The following is a 7,649-nucleotide window of genomic DNA, read 5'->3' as shown; positions in this document are numbered from 1 at the left end:
CAATGGAATCTCATGGAATCAGGTGTCCATGGTGACAGAGCCAGGCCTGATGGAACCCTGGAGAACATTGTTACCCCATGGAATCTCATGGAACCAGGTGTCCATGGTGACAGAGCCAGGCCTCATGGAACACTGGAGACTATTATTACCCAAGTAAATCCCATGGAACCAGGTGTCCATGGCGACAGAGCCAGGCCTCATGGAACACTGGAGAACATTGTTACGCAATGGAATCCCGTGGAACCAGGTGTCCATGGTGACAGAGCCAGGACTGATGGAACCTAGTGGAACACAGGAGAACATTTTTACCCCATGGAATCTCATGGAACCAGGTGTCCATGGTGACAGAGCCAGGCCTCATGGAACACTGGAGGCTATTGTTACCAAGGGAATCCCATGGAACCATGTGTCCATGGTGACAGAGCCAGGCTAATGGAAATTAATGGAACACAGGAGAACATTGTTACCCCAATGGAATCTCATGGAACCAGGTGTCAATGGTGACAGCGCCGGGCCTGACAGAACCTAATGGAATACTTGATAACATGGTTACCCCATGGAATCTCATGGAACCAGGTGTCCACGGTGACAGAGACAGGCCTGATGGAACACAGGAGAACATTGTTACCCCATGGAATCTCATGGAACCAGGTGTCCATGGTGACAGAGCCAGGCCTGATGGAACACAGGAGAACATGGTTACCTAAGGGAATCCCATGGAACCAGGGTTCCATGGTGACAGAGCAAGGCTAATGGAACACTGGAGAAGATTGTTACGCCATGGAATCTCATGGAACCAGGTGTCCATGGTAACAGAGGCAGGCCTGATGAAAAACTGGAGAACATTGTTACCCAAGGGAATCCCATGGAACCAGGTGTCCATGGTGACAGAGCCAGGCCTCATGGAAAACTGGAGAACATTGTTACCCAATGGAATCTCATGGAACCTGGTGTCCATGGTGACAGAGCCAGGCCTGATGGAACCCAGAGAACACTGTTACCCAAGGGATTCTCATGAAAACAGGGGTCCATGGTGACAGAGCCATGGTAATTTAACCTAATGGAACCCTGGAGAACATTGTTACCCCATGGAATCTCATGGAACCAGGTGTCCATGGTGACAGAGCCAGGCCTGATGGAACACAGGAGAACATGGTTACCTAAGGGAATCCCATGGAACCAGGTTTCCATGGTGACAGAGCCAGGCTATTGGAACACTGGAGAACATTGTTACGCCATGGAATCTCATGGAACCAGGTGTCCATGGTAACAGAGGCAGGCCTGATGGAAAACTGGAGAACATTGTTAGCCCATGGAATCTCATGGAACCAGGTGTCCATGGTGACAGAGCCAGGCCTCATGGAACACTGGAGACTATTGTTACCCAAGGGAATCCCATGGAACCAGGTGTCCATGGTGACAGAGCAAGGCCTCATGGAACACTGGAGGACTTTGTTACCCAATAGAACCCCATGGAACCAGGTGTCCATGGTGACAGATCTGGGCCTCATGGAAAACTGGAGAACATTGTTACCCAATGGAATCTCATGGAACCAGGTGTCCATGGTGACAGAGGCAGGCCTGATGGAACCTAATGGAACACTGGAGAACATTGTTACCCCATGGAATCTCATGGAACCAGGTGTCCATGGTGACAGAGCCAGGCCTGATGGAACACTGGAGAGTATTGTTACCCAAGGGAATCCCACGTAACCAGGTGTCCATGGTTACAGAGCCAGTCTAATATTACCTAATTGAACACAGGAGAACATTGTTAGCCCATGGAATCTCATGGAACCTGGTGTCCATGGTGACAGAGCCAGGCCTGATGGAACCCAGAGAACACTGTTACCCAAGGGATTCTCATGAAAACAGGGGTCCATGGTGACAGAGCCATGGTAATTTAACCTAATGGAACACAGGAGCACATTGTTACCCCATGGAATCTCATGGAACCAGGTGTCCATGGTGACAGAGCCAGGCCTGATGGAACCCAGAGAACATTGTTACCCAATGGAATCCCATAGAACCAGGTGTCTATGGCGACAGTGCCAGGCCACATGGAACACTGGAGAACATTGTTACTCCATGTGTTAGCTTTCAGGAACACGTAATCACGAGAAATAATTATATGCAGGCGCTTTTATTGAAGAGCTCTGGCTGTCACGGGTAAAGACCCAAATCTGACTCCGACATAGGTTCGGGATGGATATGCTTTTATATTCTATCGTTTATAACTTTCATATTAATTATTAAACTTACATTGTTCTATAGTATACATAGATTTCAGCCAAGCATGGCCACCTTAGACTAGGAACATACAGTTTCTCAGTGTTCTTCTTATGATTATACAGTAATTATTTTAACCACTAAACAATCATTTCAGCTAGCAATTATACTACTTACGCAGGTAAAACACAAGGCTTAACATTTCAGAGTTTATCTTAGCATTTTCCAGGGCGCCACTATCATTATTCCCCCTTTGAAAGCATTTTCACTTCACTATAGGTGTAAATGTTTTCACTTGATACAGTCTTTTACTTCTCAATTTATGTTTGATGTTCTTCAAATCCAGGGTTGATGTAAAAGTTGTCGTGGATTCTATTATGGGCTGGAGAACTAGAAGATAGTGGATGTGGATCTCGTGTCAGTGCCTTTATTATTTTCTGGTTCCAGGACGTTTTCTTCTGTATTTCTCTCCTTAAAATGCTGTAAACTAACCAAATTGCTAAGAATGCAATTAGTAAGATTATCACACTCTCAATGATAGATTTAATCCATGAACTCACATTCCACCCTAACCCTTTAAAGATTTTTCCTAACTAGCTTGGAGTCAAATCTTTTTGCTCTTCTTGTGCCTCATGCTCTATTTGTTTCAACTGATTGATGTCATATTCTACATCTGCAGTTACATTTGGGATGTGAATGCAGCAATGATCAACTCATCCCTTTAAAAATCCACATACTCCATGCTCCTTCAGGAGTAACAAATCTAAGGCTAATTGATTTTGCAAAGTCATTTTTGTGGTGGTTTGTAATTGTACGTTTAATTCTTTAAATCTTTCTCTGGTGATTTTTGCTAGTCTATCTACTTGGCCTGTAAGTTTGTACAGCATCTCTCTATTCTGATAGTTTGCTATAGGACCGAGTAAAGACTCTAGTGCCCACCCAAGTTTCACTCCACTAGAGGGTTCTTGCCAAGTATCATCTGGATTTTTGTTGTCTAGAACTTCTCATCTTGCTCTTATCTGCAGAAGTTCATGTTTTCCATTAAATGGGGACTTTTTCCAAATTGGACATAAGGTTGGGAGGCCCAAAGTAATTTCTTTTACTTTCCCATCTACAGGCAGATATGTTGTCCAGGTACCATCGCTTGTTGCCCATACAAATTGTCCTAGACTTTTAAATGTACTCCTGGTACATCCTATAATCCCTTTATAATTCATTTTGCCTTGTTTATGTTTGATCCCTCTGCAAGCACAACTAATCTGTAGGGGTATTGCCAGGGGTGGTATCTGTTTTATCTCTGCATCATCAGAAGTGCAGTCATAAGTTTTATTGCATGCCCACCAACTTACTTTGTCTGCCCACGTTCTGCTACTAGTGGCAGTGTATGTTACTGCTGGATCTGTTTCACTCTCAGAAACTTCCCACTTAATACACCAAGGGGTGTTTGCCATATATTGGAATTTTTGAAGTATACTCACAGACCACGCACTATCCCAAGGCTCTATCTGATCTTTCTGATCCTCGGCCTCACACTTCCATACCAGAGTAGTTTCTGTAACATTTTCTATGATCTTTTTATAGTGTGGCAAATAGCATTGCCATTGTGTGGTGCCTCCTGACTGTCCCATAGAGGTTCCTAGTATGCCATCACTTAGAATACAGTCTTTCTGGCTCATAGGTCTCATCCATGTTCCTACTTTCTCCCAAGTTTCCTTGACCACCTGTCTCGGTTCAAGTACCTGTTTGCATGCAATTGTTTTGTTCTTTGTATTTCAGGTAGTTTTGATGTTATGATTCCCCAGTTTACTGGATCTCCTGCTGCCTTAGGTATTGGCAGATAGGCAGTTATTCTACTGGTGTTTTGTATTTTGGCAAAATCTTTAACTAATCCAATCATTACATTCTCAGCTCGAACTGTGTTAGAAATTTTTATCACTTGTGTTTCTGCCTCTCTCTTCATTCTAGAATGAAGAGTGGTTAGTTGATCTTTTTGCATCCCACATCCTAAAGACAATAATGACCATAACATTAGCACAATTACTAATAACATTCTCAAAGTAATTAAACACATCTTATCTGCAGTCTTGGTTCCACAGTTTACACAGTCTGTGATCCAGGATGTACTTTCTTCACTCGTGTATAGTGAATCCAGGGGTCTACACCGGCTACTTTCACTGCTGTAAAGGTGGTCAGCAGTACCTGATAGGGTCCACTCCACTTTTCTTTCAGCGGTTCTTTGTTCCAGTTTTTAATGTACACCTCGTCTCCTGGAAGTATGTTATGAGCTGGGTTCTCGAGAGTTATTGGTCTATTCCACACGAGGATGCTCCGGAGCCGAGCTAAAGTTTTCCCAAGAGACAGAACATAATTATACACTTCCTGTTTTCCTGTAACGTGTACATTAGGGTTAGGCTCAGGAGATTCATATGGTTTCCCATACAATATCTCATACGGACTGACTGACATCTCGCTCCTAGGTTTTATCCTAATCCTCAACAGTGCTATTGGCCAAGCCTGGGGCCACTGCAGCTTGGCTTCTTGGCATATTTTACTGATTTGCCTTTTTAGTGTCTGATTCATCCTCTTTACCTGTCCACTTGACTGGGGTCTCCACGGTGTGTGGAGGTCCTAAGTTATCCCCAGCAATCTACTTACTTCTTTTACTACTGCAGCTATGAAATGGGGCCCCCTATCTGATGATGCCCCTAGGGGTACCCCGAACCTGGGAATAATTTCCTGTAGTAACCACTTAACTGTTTCCTTTGCTTGGTTTGTGCGACAGGGAAGGGCTTCTGGCCATCCAGAAAATGTGTCAACCCCTACTAACAGGTATTTGTATCCTCGAGTTCTTGGCAATTCTACGAAATCTACCTGCCAATAATCTCCTGGCTCTATTCCTATCCGAATCCTTCCTAGCTGTGCCTGTCGCCTAGCCACTGGGTTGTTTTTCAAGCAGATATCACATTTTGACATGACTGATTTTGCCATTGTTAACATCCGCACCGAAATTAAATTCTGCTTTAGCAATTTTACCAATGCCTCTGCACCCCAATGACATTTGTTATGTTTAATTTGTAGAACTTCTCTCATTATCAAGGGGGGTACCACTATTTGTCCTTGTGCAGTTAAATACCATCTTTCTGAGTTCTTTTGTGCATTTAGTAAACATGCCAGTCTCTCATCTTCTACTGAATATCTTGGTTTTGGAGGCAGATTAAATTGGGATATATTGAGCTTTGAAGGTATCAATGCCATTGTTGTTTGCACCTCCCGAGCAACTTGTCGGGCTGCCTAGTCTGCCTTTCGATTTCCTTCACAGATTTTGGAGTTTCCTGATTGGTGTGCTTCACAGTGTATAATTGCCACTTGCTCAGGTTTTTGTACTGCTTTTGTCAATTGCAGGACTGCATCACGAAAAGACAATAATCCCCTTTCTTTCTACAGTGCTCCGTGTACATGCACCACCCCAAAGGCATATTTTGAGTCAGTCAGTCCACCTTTTTCCCTTCACTTAATTCTAGTGCTCTGGTTAGAGCAACCAGTTCTGCCTTCTGGGCAGATGTATTTGGTGGTAATGTTTTTGCCTCCACTACTGTGCTGACTGTTGTTACCACATATCCAGCGTATCTGGTTCCATTTTCCATGAAGCTGCTCTCATCTGTAAACAGCTCCCACTCTGGCTGCTCTAGTGGGATGTCTTTCAAGTCTTCTCTTGCTGAATAGGTGTACTCTATTACCTCTACACAGTCATGTTCCAATGGGCCTTCTTCAGTTGTGGTACCTAGGAACAAAGCTGGATTCAAAAGGTTAGTTGTTTTTAATGTGACATCATCCTGCTCAGTCAGGACTACCTGGAATTTTATCATCCTGCTTGGAGATAGCCAATGGCCCCCCTTCTGTTCTAAGACAGTGGTTACCATGTGTGGCATATAGACATCTATGTGTCTTCCCATAGTAAGCTTCCTGGCTTCTTGTATCAGCATCACGGTGGCTGCGACCGCCCGCAGACATGGAGGCCACCCCGCACTTATGTTGTCAAGTTGTTTGGAAAAGTAGCCCACCGGCCTTTTCCAACTTCCCGGACGTTGGGTCAGGACTCCTAGTGCTAGGCGTAGCCTTTCATGTCCAAACAGCTGAAAATCTTTAGACAGATCAGGTAACCCTAATGCTGGAGCAGTCGTCAGTGCCTCTTTTAGTTTTAGGAAGGCTTCCTTCTGTGGCTTGCCCCAGGTGAATGGCTGCATCCTCTGAGCTTCGTACAGGGGTTTCGCAATCAGTCCATAGTCCATGATCCACAAGCGACACCATCCTGCCATCCCGAGGAAGACTCGCAGCTCATGTAAGTTCTGGGGCTCTGGAATAGCACAGATAGCTTGGATACGGTTAGTACCTAGTTTTCGTTGCCCTTGTGAAATTTCACATCCCAGGTAAATCACAGTCTGTTGGGCAATTTGTGCCTTTCCTCTGGATACTTTGTAACCTCCCATTCCCAGTGAATTTAAAATCTCAATGGTTACCTTTATACAGGTTGCTTTTTCTTCTGAAGCTATTAGTATATCATTAACATCTTGCAACAATAGGTATTGGTCTCTTGGTACTTGCCCATTTTCATTCCAAATCCCCAGTTCCTTTGCCGGTTGGTTTCTGAATACGGTTGGTGAGTTCCTGTCCCTTGTCGTGTCCAGGTGAGTTGGGTCTTTCTTCCGTTCCCTGGGTTTTCCACTCAAAGGCAAACTGTTTTTTACTTTCTTTGTCAAGGGGGATGCAGAAAAAGGCATCTTTTAAATCAATTACACTAAACTATTTATATATCTCTTTTTTTACGGATGTTAGCAATGTGTAGGGATTTGTTACCACTGGCTAAATGTCTTTTGTTATTTTATTTATTGCTCTCAAATCTTGCACTAATCTATATTCACTATTTGGTTCTTTTACTGGAAATATTATGTCCTAACCTATTTTACAAATTCTATGTTTAATCAGTTGCTATATTCTCTCAATACCATCGCCTTGGTAACGTTTTCTTGCCGTAACTGATTGCCCTGGTGAAACCTGTCTGGGCATTCTCGTTTCCAATGCTCTTCTCGCTTGCAATACACACATTGATTTTGGCTTAACCCTTGCATAACTGGTCCTCTACCACGACTACCTCCGCCACGTCCCCCGAAACTTGGGTTCTCTTTTCCTTCTACCACTGCCAAAGATTTTGCTGCTGCCCCCCACCAGCTTCTCTTTCGCGATTATTATACACTCTCCAGGCCACCCCCAGGATTCTGAGTTTTCATAACTATTTTCACTACTCCTGCCACCTTACCAGGACCTTCTCTACAAGTTCTAGCTGACCGCCTCTAAATAATCAAATCTGCAGGGAAAAAAAGGCACTTCTACAAACACTGACCCCTCCACTCTCACACCTTGTC

This window comes from Haemorhous mexicanus, chromosome 16 (genome assembly GCF_027477595.1).
Source record: "Haemorhous mexicanus isolate bHaeMex1 chromosome 16, bHaeMex1.pri, whole genome shotgun sequence".
Lineage (NCBI taxonomy): Eukaryota > Metazoa > Chordata > Aves > Passeriformes > Fringillidae > Haemorhous > Haemorhous mexicanus.
The sequence above is the reverse complement of the archived record's forward strand: the minus strand, read 5'-3'. Positions refer to the sequence as shown.